At 40.2% G+C, this 12,977-nt stretch overlaps 1 protein-coding gene across 3 annotated transcripts in view; it reads right to left on the bottom strand.

Moving 5' to 3' along the window:
* fstl4 (follistatin like 4) overlaps positions 1 to 12,977 on the bottom strand; it is a 638,776-nt gene that overhangs the window by 341,182 nt on the left and 284,617 nt on the right. The window lies entirely within an intron of this gene.

Raw genomic sequence — 12,977 nt, 5'->3', positions numbered from 1 at the left:
TCTCCTGCTTCCCATCTCCTCATGTGATGAGGTCTTAAAAGTCAGCATAAGTTTCTTTTAAAAAGTTATGTGAGACTGATCTTATCATCTTTTCTTTTCTATTTTAGATATAATTAAAACCTTGATAGATGATGGGAATGCTGTGGGTGATGCTTGTCTAAATTTGACAAGGTGAAATTCAGGTGAAATTCAGCCCTGGCCCTTGAGCGCTCTAACTGGAGGTCAGCTGTGAACAGCAGTGCTGCGGAGTTCTAAGAGGCACGAATGGAGGGCTTAAGGGAAAAATGTGCCAAGAGGAAGGAGCATCAAGCCAACCCTGACCAGGACCGCCTTCCACCTGGAAACCAATGTCCTCACTGCGGGAGAACATGCGGGTCAAGAATAGGTCTCTTCAGCCACCTACGGACACACCCCCAAGACACCAGAAACGGAGGACCATCATCCCTGACCTATGAGGGATTGCCTAAGTAAGTAAGTAAGTAATTTTTAGAGAGCCTCTAAGGGACAGAGGGCTGAATTCAGGAGCCTCCGGAAGGGAGGACTGTAGGGTTTTGGAAAAGCCCGACTAGTTCTCCTGTGAGTGAACTCAGTTCTGCAGAAGACAAGTTAAGGAATAATTTTATTTTAAGGAAACAGCTTGATAATCTTCTGAAACCATTATGTGTCTGAACCTCTCCTAATATCCGAGCAATCTTCTTGTTCTAGTTCAAATAAACTTTACAAATCTGTTCATACTTCACCACAGGTATTCTGTGTGTCTTTCTGTGCATCAATATAAGAAGGGGCCCCATCTCCATAATTGTCATCACTTCTCAAGTCAGAGTTTCCTTTAATTTTTGAGTAGCTCTGCAAACTGACACCAGTAGTCAGTGGGCCAGGGGGACAGGGAAGAGTGAATGGTGTGGTTGTAGACCAGTACAATTAGATTGGTGGCAGCAAAGTTATACTGTATGTAACCAGATAGTCGGTGGTTGGGATCCACCGTTGTAATAGCCATGTTGAAACATTTGAAAGGATGTCATATTAAAGATGGAGCAAGTTTGTCTTTTGACTGCTTCAGATATTAGGACTCAGAGCAAGAGATTCCAACCAGAGGAAAAAAATTCTACCTAAACATTGTAGGTTTTTCCTCTCTGAGAGCCTGGGAGGGGAGGGCTATTTACTGGCCCCCAATGAGGAGAGGTTCAATAGCAAATAGTCCCAGCTGGGACTACTTGGCTCGGGGCACGCCTGATCTATTTAAGATGGCACAGTTCCTGTACTTAGGGGTCACTTGAGGGCCAGGTAGGATTTTTCCCTTTCTTAAAGGGGGTGGGAGTGTCGTTTATCCTGCACAGTTCATGGGTGGGTAATTGGAGCCGTTAATAGACAGTCCTGTGGGAAACTGGGATGGAGTTTGTATCTCATTGTGCACCTAAGGTGCCCTGCTTAGTGAAGGCCAGGAATGGGAACCCCCGCCTGTGTGGCCAGGCAACCCAGTGAGGGACAAACAGGAATGGCCTTGGAGATGTATGAGAATTGTATCCCCTCTGAAGCCTTCTGGCTTGGGCTTGGAATACTTAGAGCAGCTTTCCTAAGGAGTCACTCTGGAGAAACTCAAGTTAAGCAGAGCTGCACTCAGGGGACTCAGGTTTTTCACCTAAAATAGCTGAGGAGGGGAACTGGAGGGCCAACTGCCTCAGAGACCTTCCAGATAGTGCCCAAAATGCAGGCTCTGTCAGATTTTTACCTGAGGCATCCAAACAATGCTTCAGGTAAAAGCAAAGTAATTTGATAATTATTTAGATACCCCATTAGATCTGGACCTTCCTGAAAGGCCCGGTGCTTGCACAGTCCCAGTAGTATGTCTCTACAGCCCAATTTGCTTCTTTGAGCCCCATGAACCCAGAGAAGCAAAGAGGTTACCCCCCCCCCCAAAAAAAGCCTAAAAATATATAAAGACTGGGTCACCATGAGGCTGCTCTGGCAGCTCTCCAGTCGCATACCAGTCACATGCTAGGAGGAGAGGGAATCACTCCTGGGCCCCTCGCCTCCTGGCACATCATTGGTACATGCCAGGAGGGATGGCATGTAAACACCTAAGGAACAAAAACTTGGGGGGGGGGGGTGACTTAAAAGTATGACTGGAGCTTCCCCAGTTTATCCTTCAAGTTGATCCCCCATATTGAGGTTATTGCAGTTCATGAAGAAAGCTTAAATAGGTAACGTTTAATAAAGTTGCTTGTGGCCTCTTCCATCCAACTCTATAATTCTATGATTCTATGTTCCAGGCAAATGAATACTTGTATAGTACAAAGAAAGAAGGATGTTAGAAATTTCTGGTATTACTTCAGGGTAATTCTATTCACAATGTGTTTTAAAAAAGAAAACGTTTACTGAATAAGAAGGAAGTGGTAATGGTGTATTTACATAAAATGTTTTGCTAATTGAAATAATTGCAAGAAAAGGAGCCTTGGGAAAACATATTTAGTCCTTTTATTTTCTGTTGTGTTGATGACTGATGTCTATTGATTGCTGTACAATGAGTAGGAAACATAGGCCTCCAGATAGGTGGGCAATTAGCAGATGGGCTTAAAGGGAAAAGAACTGTGGGGTTTGGTGCAAAGATCTTTAATACTCAAGGACAAAAAAAAATCTCAAAAAAAAATTAAAGGAAAATGTAAATCAGCAAAACAGTTTGTAATTGGAATGCTTCTTAAAGCCATCCTCCAGGCATCTGCTGATCTTCAACAGCTGTTGTCCAAGCACCTGTTCATTTAGCTTTTTTTAAAAAAAGAGAAGGAATATGTTTAGAGTCACTACAAAAAATAAAACCCTGAAGGTTAATAACAGAATGGCTCACAGAATCTTCTGAAAGACAAGGCTCAATAGGCAGAAATCCAGAGATATTCTTTATCATTTAAAACTTGTTAAACTGAGTGGGTCACATTCAGAGTTACTGTGTAGGAGATTTTTCAGTGAATAATAACCTCGTTTAATAGTTTTGTCTTTAATACTGATAACCAAAACTTGTTACACCCAGGACCCATCGACATCACATATTCATAGTGCTCCTTTCCGATTTAACTGCCATGGAAACATCCCAATAAATCCTGGCATTTGCAGTTTAATGAGGGAAATTGGTAGCTTCAGAGTCTCAATGTCTCACCAAAATACAAATGCCCAGATTATATTGGATGGAAATATGACCATTAAAGTGGAATCATAACACTGTAATTATATAGAGTGAATGAGCTCTGGTTTCATGCTCCCACCTAAACCTAAAGCTCATTGGATGACTTCAAACCAATCACTCTCAGTCAGTCTAAGCTTACTGCACAGAGCTGTTGTGAGGATAAAAATGATGCCAAGGATAAGGTATGTGATCTTAAACTCATTGTATAGAAACCAGCTAAAAGTAAATGTTATAAATAGATACTGATATTCTAATATATTCTACATTAGATAATTCTTTCAAATCCATTCCACATTCAAATGACAAAAACAATAAACTATTTCAGTTTACTGGGATGTGTTTTATGTTAACCTGAAGATAGCAACACTACGACTTTATTGCACAAGGCAATTGCCTATGCACATGCAAGCTTACCAGCTTTGGCTCAGCTGGCAAAAACAAGAGTGAAAGATACAGAATGCACAGAAGAGGAACCTAGAAGCAGCTCAGGTCTAAATAGTAAGCAGCATACGGACCACAGAAAAGTCAGTGTGCCAACTTGAAGGAGAAACAGGGTCTGGGTTAAGTGGGTGGTGCTGCCCAAAATTTCCACTAATTGGATCTGAATTTTGGGGTAAACTAAGCAAAAATTGTGCTTCTGTCAGATAAGTTTTTAAACAATTTATTCCAATGTAAACACACACACTAATTTTTATTCCATGAATAACTGTAAACAAGATAAATTCTTTATAGAGCATGGAATCCAGATATATTTCAGCTACTACTTCAATAACACATTGGCAGATGAGATACCCATTGACTAATGCAAGAGGTTTCAATTTGAGCCTCTGCCAGCTGTTCTATACTACTAAAGAAAGCAGGGAGACGGCACCTGCCTCTGGCCTACCTTCCCTTTTGCTAGTACTGCCAGAGGCATCAGACTCCATCCTCATCCTGCAAGGTTGTGAGTGTGGTATTGTGTATGAGCCATTTTGCTAGTTGTCTAGCTCTCTGGACTGAGGCCAGTTTCTTCTGTCAATGCTATCTACTAAGCTTGAGGGATTATTTTTTTTAAAAAAAAGAAACCACCTGAACTGACAAGAGTGAAACATCAATCAAGACAACAGAGTGAACCAGAAAAGATAACCTTTATACAGGATTCAGTAAAACATTCAATCATGCAATTGAAAACCATTCATTATACTAGCCTGTCGGTCAAACAGTAGACAAGTGTTAAGCAAATAGGTCAATTCACAGGCAATTCAGTGGGTCCAGTACGTTGTCTTCAACAGGCAATTTGGGGGATTTTAATATGTATTCTGAGTACTAAACATGATAAAATGCTAATAATTCAGAGGGATGCAGCTAAAGAACATATCAGTCAAAAAATCCCAGAGTGGATTCTCCTTCCTACTATTTTTTTCTGACAGAAGTTAAACATAGCATGGCTGAATCCCATTCATTTTAGTGAGAATTAAACCTGGACTTGAATCTCCCTGCTTGAAATCAATGGGACTAAAAAGAGTTTGACTTTTATTGGTTTACTCCTATGTTTCTAAAACATTGACTCAGCCAAGAAAAAATAGTACAATTAAAAATTAATGTCCCCATGAAAGGACATACAGTAGTTCCCGCAAAGACTACCTTAAAATGATTATTTCAAATCATTTCACCCAGTGAAGCTCAGTGATCCCCTCTGTTTATCAGGAAAATAGATAAGGATGTCTTGCCAAAACCTGATAAAGATTTCTTCAAAGGTAGAACAAAAGATTTAAAAGACACCTCGTGCCATATGTGAGAGAGAGAAGGAAAGAAAATTTTTAAAAAACCTTATGTGTTAGTCCAATGATAGCAGTTTGATACCACTTAATTGCTACAATTTTCAACCCTGGAATTTGTTGTTTAGTGAGGAATTTTAAATTAAATCCTCAGTTGGGTCTATCCAATTTCTTGAACTAGAGCACATTCTATACAATTTCTTTTGTGTGGGTGTACCACTCTTCCTTTCTGACATGTTTGTAAGACATTCCCTACATCTGCCCACTTTACTCCAGATTTCCTCCAATTAATTGTCCTTCAGATGTGTGGGATGATAATGTTGATTATCACCAACTGTTGGAATAAATCCAATTTCTAGTTCTAACCAGTTGAAATCCACTGGATCAAATGTGATTTATATACATGTTGATTTGTTGGTCCTACAGACTGGACATGTAACTGGGCATGTGGACATAGTATCAGCCAAGTTGAGTCAAACCACTGGATTATCTAGTAATAATAATAATAATGATAATGATAATAATACTTTATTTATACCCCGCCACCATCTCCCCGTGGGGACTCGGGGCGGCTCACAACATTACAAAAGTAACAGCATTAAACAATATACACAGTTTAAAACACAAATACATTAAACAATATACACAGTTTAAAACACAAGAAGATGATAAAACAGAAGTTAAAACAAAGGTTTATATAATAGTAATAATATCAAACAACCACCAATGCAAATCCGTCAACTTCAAAGGTGGGGGGGGGGGGGGACTATAGCAGCAATATAAGATAAAATCATTAGATTAAAATACCCCGATGAAAGGAGCCTAATAACATTCAGGATAAAATTATAATGAGGCTGGTCATCCAATGGCTGTCTCTCCAATGGCCAGCCCGAACATCCAGGTTTTCAATTGTTTCTTAAAGGATGGTAGGGAGGGTGCCAACCTAATCTCCCTGGGGAGGGAGTTCCAGAGCCTAGGGGCCACAGCCGAGAAGGCCCTCTCTCTCGTCCCCACCAGACGTATCTGTGAGGAAGGCGGAAGTGAGAGGAGGGCCTCCCCGGAAGATCTCAGAGAGCGCGTAGGTTCATAGGGGACAATGCGGTCACGAAGATAGGCAGGTCCTGAACCATTTAGAGTTTTATAGGTAATAACCTGCACCTTGAATTGGGCCCGGAATATTATCGGCAGCCAGTGGAGCTGCTTGAACAGGGGGGTTCAATAGTACAATGTCCTATTTGCACAGTGGCCAATCAGTCGATTATTGGAAGTTACTTTATTTGACACAGTGGAGAGATCTTTTCAAGATTACCTTTTTAAAGACTTTTTAAAGATTTTAATATCTTTTATAACATTCTCTTATCAGTTCTGAGGATTATGTCTAGATAATGGAAAGCAACAGAAAAGTAACGAACAGTATAAAAGATAATGTAACGAGTAACCTTTTCAGTATTGTATTGTGCAATAGTAATAGGCAAATTCATAAATGTTACAGTGAGTAATAAGAATGAACAAGAATAAGAAAAACAAACTAGTAAAAAGCGGACTAGACAGAACTACAGTTAGGTGGATCTGTAATTGGCTAAGCGAACGAACCCAAAGGGTGCTCAACAATGCGTTGTCTTCATCATGGAAAGAAGTGACAAGTGGAGTGCCACAGGGTTCCGTCCTGGGCCCGGTTCTGTTCAACATCTTTATTAACAACTTAGATGAAGGGTTAGAAGGCATGATCATCAAGTTTGCAGATGACACCAAACTGGGAGGGATAGCTAACACTCCAGAAGACAGGAGCAGGATTCAAAATGATCTTAACAGACTAGAGAGATGGGCCGAAACTAACAAAATGAAGTTCAACAGGGACAAATGCAAGATACTTCACTTCGGCAGAAAAAATGGAATGCAAAGATACAGAATGGGGGACTCCTGGCTCGACAGCAGTATGTGTGAAAAAGATCTTGGAGTCCTCATGGACAACAAGTTAAATATGAGCCTACAATGTGATGCGGCTGCTAAAAAGGCCAACGGGATTCTGGCCTGCATAAATAGGGGTATAGCATCTAGATCCAGGGAAGTCATGCTACCCCTCTATTCTGCCTTGGTCAGACCACACCTGGAATACTGTGTCCAATTCTGGGCACCGGAATTGAAGGGAGATGTTGACAAGCTGGAAAGCGTCCAGAGGAGGGCGACTAAAATGATCAAGGATCTGGAGAACAAGCTTTATGAGGAGCGGCTTAAAGAGCTGGGCATGTTTAGCCTGCAGAAGAGAAGGCTGAGAGGAGACATGGTAGCCATGTACAAATATGTGAAGTCATAGGGAGGAGGGATCAAGTTTGTTTGCTGCTGCCCTGCAGACTAGGACGAGGAACAATGGCTTCAAACTACAGGAAAGGAGATTCCACCTGAACATCAGGAAGAACTTCCTCACTGTGAGGGCTGTTCGGCAGTGGAACTCTCTGCCCCGGAGTGTGGTGGAGGCTCCTTCTTTGGAGGCTTTTAAGCAGAGGCTGGATGGACATCTGTCGGGGTTGCTTTGAATGCGATTTCCTGCTTCTTGGAAGGGTGTTGGACTGGATGGCCCATGAGGTCTCTTCCAACTCTACTATTCTATGATTCTAATTACTGTTTCTAGGCTCTGTGTGGTACTACTGAATGAATCAATAATTTGATCCAGTATCATCTTCTTGTGTACAGTGCTGAGATGCTTCTATGCTATAGGCACAATGGTTCACCCATTAGTTCCTTACTATCTCAGGTTAGGGGAGACTATACCTGTACAATGGGATTTGAGGGAGAAACTCACCCAAGAACCTGAGCAGCCTGGATTGAGACCATGCACCTCTTGGAGTATACGTTGAGAGAGGGGTTCTCAAACTTTTTCATCTGCTGAGCTCTTTTTGAAGCAAAAGTTTCTCACGGAGTCCCAAGAAATGCTTTTACATTGTATTGTATTGTATTGTATTGTATTGTATTGTATTGTATTGTATTGTATATAATGTACATATATCAGGCATAGGCAAACCTTTTGACTCATTGTGATCTAAAATTTGACAGATAGGCAGGGCTCGTGGCAGATGAATGGAGAGTATTTGTGTGAACTATTTGGGGAAAAAATGAACAAATTCGTATGCATATCTCATTTCTAATGCAAAAAAGAAAAAAGATAGAAAAGAAAGAACAATACAATATTTAAAATGAAGAACAATTTTAACCAACATAAACTTAACAGGATTTCAGTGGAGGACCCCATGGGCCATCCAGGCCAACGTCTTTCGCCCATGCAGGAAAGGCACAATCAATGCATTCCCAACAGATGGCCACCCAGCCATTGGAATAATAAGAATAATGATAGGTGAAACCCCAGGGTCCATCTAGTCCAATCACCTTCTGCCATGCAGGAAAAGCACAATCAAAGCACCTCCTGAGTGGTGGAAAGGAAATATGTTTTTGACAGTGAGAGGGGTGAGGATAAATTAATCTAGGCATTGTACCCCTAGGCTGCATAGGCATCTTGAAACCACACTGGAGCCCAGAATATAAGCAATCAAGTTGTTTATTGAAGATTACAAGTAAGCACAAGCAAATAAGTTCAGAGTCAATAAAAGGGGTTAAATCCACAAGAGCAGTGTACTTGAAAGTCTTTAAGCAAGAGTCCAAGAAAGTCACTCAAATATTATAGTCCAAACCAGCACTCGAAGTTAGTCCCACAAGAAGTATCAAGAATAGTCCAAGCAGGATTCAATTCCAAGGCATGAAACTATCTGGAAACCACAGGAAACAAGGCTAGAATGCAGGATCAAACTCCAATATAATCCAAGGTATTGGAAATCCACACAGCAAAGTCACAGGAGTATTCAACTGGATTTAAAGGCAGAAACAAGGCAGGAACTTGAATCAAAATCCATGGCTGCCAGGCATACAAGAACACGGAGCAAAGATCTTCCTCTCTTGAATTGCAAAGTTGACACCTCTGCCGTGCAGAGAAATTACCAGGCATTTAAGGAAAGCCCAAGGTCTTCCTTCCATGGGAAAACTACTTCTCTCATGAGTAAACTACTCATTTGCGTGCTTCAAAAGCAGTTGTTTACTCCTTCATAAACATTTGTGCTCCCTTCTTCTGTCAGTGATTGCCTCCCTTCTGTCAAATACAACATCCTCCTCCAACCTAGAATGTCCATCTGGCAGCTGGTGAGCTGGCCTCAACATCGGGGAAGAATGTGGTTCAGAATGTCTGCTTGCAACCATTCCGTCTCTGGTCCCAGAATCCACGGGAACAGACTCTGAAATGTCAGGCCCAAACCCAGAGTCCTCTGGCAAAGCAAGTGCAGGGACAATTACTGGCTGAATGGGCCCAATCTCAGGCTCAGGCTGAACTACAACACTGGCCAACAAGGAAGGTGAGGGAAAAAGGCTTTTGTAGGCAAAGGAAGCAGGGGGGAAGACTTTAGGCAGCAAGGGAGGCAGGGGAGGGGGAGGAGCAGGAAAGAGGAGGGAAAGCTTATACGGGGAGGATAGAACTGCAGAGCCCCTCAGTATGCTTTGCGGAGCCCCAATGGCTCTGCAGAGCACACTTTGAGAATCACTACCTTGAGAGGTCACAGATTTCCATCCCCTGCTATATAGCCATAAGGCTCAACTGAAATGAGGATTCACATGGGAAAAAGCCTTCTGAGCTTTTTATGTATCAGTCCATTTTAGCTTATGAGGACCCTACAGTAAAATGAATTTATCAGTGATTCTTATATGACTATCAGTCAAGGCCTGTGTGATCAATGAAAAAAATGTTTCAATACTAAATTAGGAGTGGTGGCAAATTGTTTCTGAAGTGTTTCTAAAACATCGTTATATATCATAACTATAATGATATAACAAAAATTTTGTTACTTTTTTGTAAAGTAATTGCATTTGGGGGAGGGGGAATGCCAGGGCTCCCTTTTCCCCTCATTTTTAGAGCTATCGGGATGAAACTTGCTACAATGGTAGAACACATTGTTGCCCTAAGTTTCAGAACTCATCCATTGATTTTTGGGAATTGTAAAAAGGTTTTATGACAACATTTTTAAAAGAACCAACAAGAGCTATCTCCTTGACTTTTTATTTTCAATGTACAACTTAACTAGGGAATGATTCCCCCCAAGTTTCAGAAAGATTTGCATGTCTACTAATTTTTAGGGAATTTTAACCAACATAAATTTAACAGTACTATTTCACTGGAAGGCCATCCAGTCCAACTCCCTTCTTCCAGGCAGGAAAAGTAAAGTTAAACCACACCCATCAGATGCCCATCCAGCCTTTGAAAGAATAATAACAACAACAACAATAGGAAACCTACTAGGTAAACTGCTTCTCAACTTTGCCTAGCTCACAGCGTTGAGCCCAACAGTCCCCTTTTATTTCAAAATCCCTTTAGAGAATGAACACGGGTTTCCCTCACCAAAACTTTTAGGGAGGAAGAGGAGGAGGAGGCACAAGCAGAATTATGGGGAATGTAGTTTGGGAAGGCAAGGAGCCATGTGGCAGAGAATTCAAAAGGTCCTGCCCTAAACTACTTCCCAGAATTCTTCTCACTTCCTGAGTTAAAGCCTCTATGTGAATGTGGTCTCTGCCTCTCTCTCTCTGGGTTGGCCATGTCCCGGAGGGGCTTCTTCCTTGTCTGGCCATCCTGCCAGGCACCCCTCACTCCCACTTGCCCACCCCAGGGACCCCTCGCAATCCCATTTAGGGGAAGGAGCAGGGATTCTCCCTCCACACCAATCTCGCCATCCTCCTCAGGGCCCTTTGGGTGAATCAAACCAAGCCCTTTTTGGGGAGAAGCGGTACCCATAATGGAGACCTGGCAGCATTTATGAGACTTACATAACTCTTTCAAAAGTCATAGGTCAGTGTTTTTGAATCTTGCGTGGCTGCCCCTCCCGATTCTTAATATTACTTTGTATGTACAAATCTTACAAAATATATATGACAAATGAATCACAAAATTTTGCACAGTCCTAATTGTCATGTAAAACATGGAAATCTAATGTTAAAATGGAAGACTCAATCAACAAATATAAGATAAGATGAACTGAAAAGTAAACAAAACAAAATAAAATTATTCTAAGTGACTGACACCATTTTATATTCATGGCCCTCTACTGGAAATGAACATATTTGGAGATGACAACAAAATTATATATTCAGTTTATTTCATGCTAAATTTTCAGGAAAAATCCTTCTATTACCTTTTCATCAATTCATTCTCATTTTACTGTGAAGAGAATGGATGATATGTGCCACACAGGCTGGGGCTGTGTTGTTAACAGAAATATTTTGTGCAGCTGAATAGACAAAATAACCCTTTTGTAGTTCAGAATACTAATTCCAGGTTAAATTAATATGTGTCTTGTCAAGACAGCAATATTCTCAGTTTAAGAAATGGGGGGATTTTCACTTAATGTAATTAAATTATCAAACACAGCTTATGGAAGCAACAAGGGGATGGAAACAGATGTTTTCCCCTCCATAAGCCTTTCAGTGTAAAGACTAGCAATTAGGTGAGAGTGAAGTGTGAATGAAAATGTGATGCTGAAAATATGATTAATATGCCTGACTCACTGACAGCTTGAATCACTGAAAATCAGTTGCTCAGCTTCTACAATCGTATGGGATTAGGATAGGCTCTCAGTGTTTTTGCTTGTGGAGTTCTCTACTATCATAGCCAAAATCCAGCTTCCATTAAAGTCACTAAGTGGAAGAATATTCTTCATGGAGTCACACACATACTTTCTCCAACTAATCCCAAGACAGATGGCTTACACCCACAATAAAATTATAAATGCTGCCAAATTCAAATAAGCCGCAGAATTCATTTATATATTTGTGGCTCTGCCAGTAATGGAAATATACATAACCAGATCACGTAATTCAAGTGAAGTGAATCACTTGAATCAGGAAGATATTGTGGCATGTGAGATATAGTAGTATATTATTAATCTCATTAGTCTTCATAAAGAGAAGATGAACGACAATGTTCCATAATATCACCACTCATGAAGAGTCTACTACAGAAATAAAGCAGACAGTTTTCTTTGTAAAAACTTATAAAGTAGGTTTCCTTACAAATATTAAAGATTTCATAACCTTTTATGAAAGGTTTCATAAACCTTTCATAACCTTTAATGTTCTTTAAACATTAAGAGAGACACACAGAGAGAACTACAAATTACAAACTTAGTCTTACTTCAGACTAATTGATCTTGGAAGAAGGTATGTGTGGCAAAACTAACAAATAGAAAATGATATGGCTGTGCCTAAATCCCTCGACAGACATATAAGCTAGCAGCTACCAGGTACAAGCATGTTTTGAGTCTCTTTTAAGCTGCTTTGAATTTCTTTTGCAGAGAGAGAAAGCAGGGTATAAACGGCATACATATAATTAATAATAATAATAATAATAATAATAATAATAATAATCTTAGCCGACATTTGTAAACAATAAGCATAAAATCACAATCTGTCAACTGCAAAAGGACACCCTACTGGGATCTGCGCGCATCATCCGAAAATACATCACACAGTCCTAAACACTTGGGAAGTGTTCGACTTGTGATTTTGCGATACAAAATCCAGCATATCTATCTTGTTTGCTGTGTCAGACTATGTCATTGTGTCAATAATAATAATAATAATAATAATAATAATAATAATAATAATAATAATAATAATAATAATAATACTAGCATGTGTGTGTTTGGATTGGAAATGGCCAATTATCATTAAAATGTTTTCAACCAGTGTTTCCAGCATGTGGCATGGACCATATGTTGACTCTGGTGTCATCTTTTATTTATGCTTATTTCATGGCTAATTTTTTATTTCTAGGTTTTTCGCTGTATTCTCTTTATTCTTTAAGATCTCATCCATCTTATGCTGGGAGAAAGGTACTGACCAAACAAATAAATGAATAGCATGAAGGTATTGAAGAATTCCTTACAGTAGTTGAATCCATACTGGGGTGGAGGAATAGTCTTGAAAAAGCAAAGGTGGAGAGGATTTGAACTCAAATCAAG

The sequence above is a fragment of the Anolis carolinensis genome, chromosome 2, assembly GCF_035594765.1.
Source record: "Anolis carolinensis isolate JA03-04 chromosome 2, rAnoCar3.1.pri, whole genome shotgun sequence".
In the NCBI taxonomy this organism is placed as follows: domain Eukaryota; kingdom Metazoa; phylum Chordata; class Lepidosauria; order Squamata; family Dactyloidae; genus Anolis; species Anolis carolinensis.
Note: the sequence above shows the minus strand (reverse complement) of the source record. Positions and strands in the feature narration are given on the sequence as shown.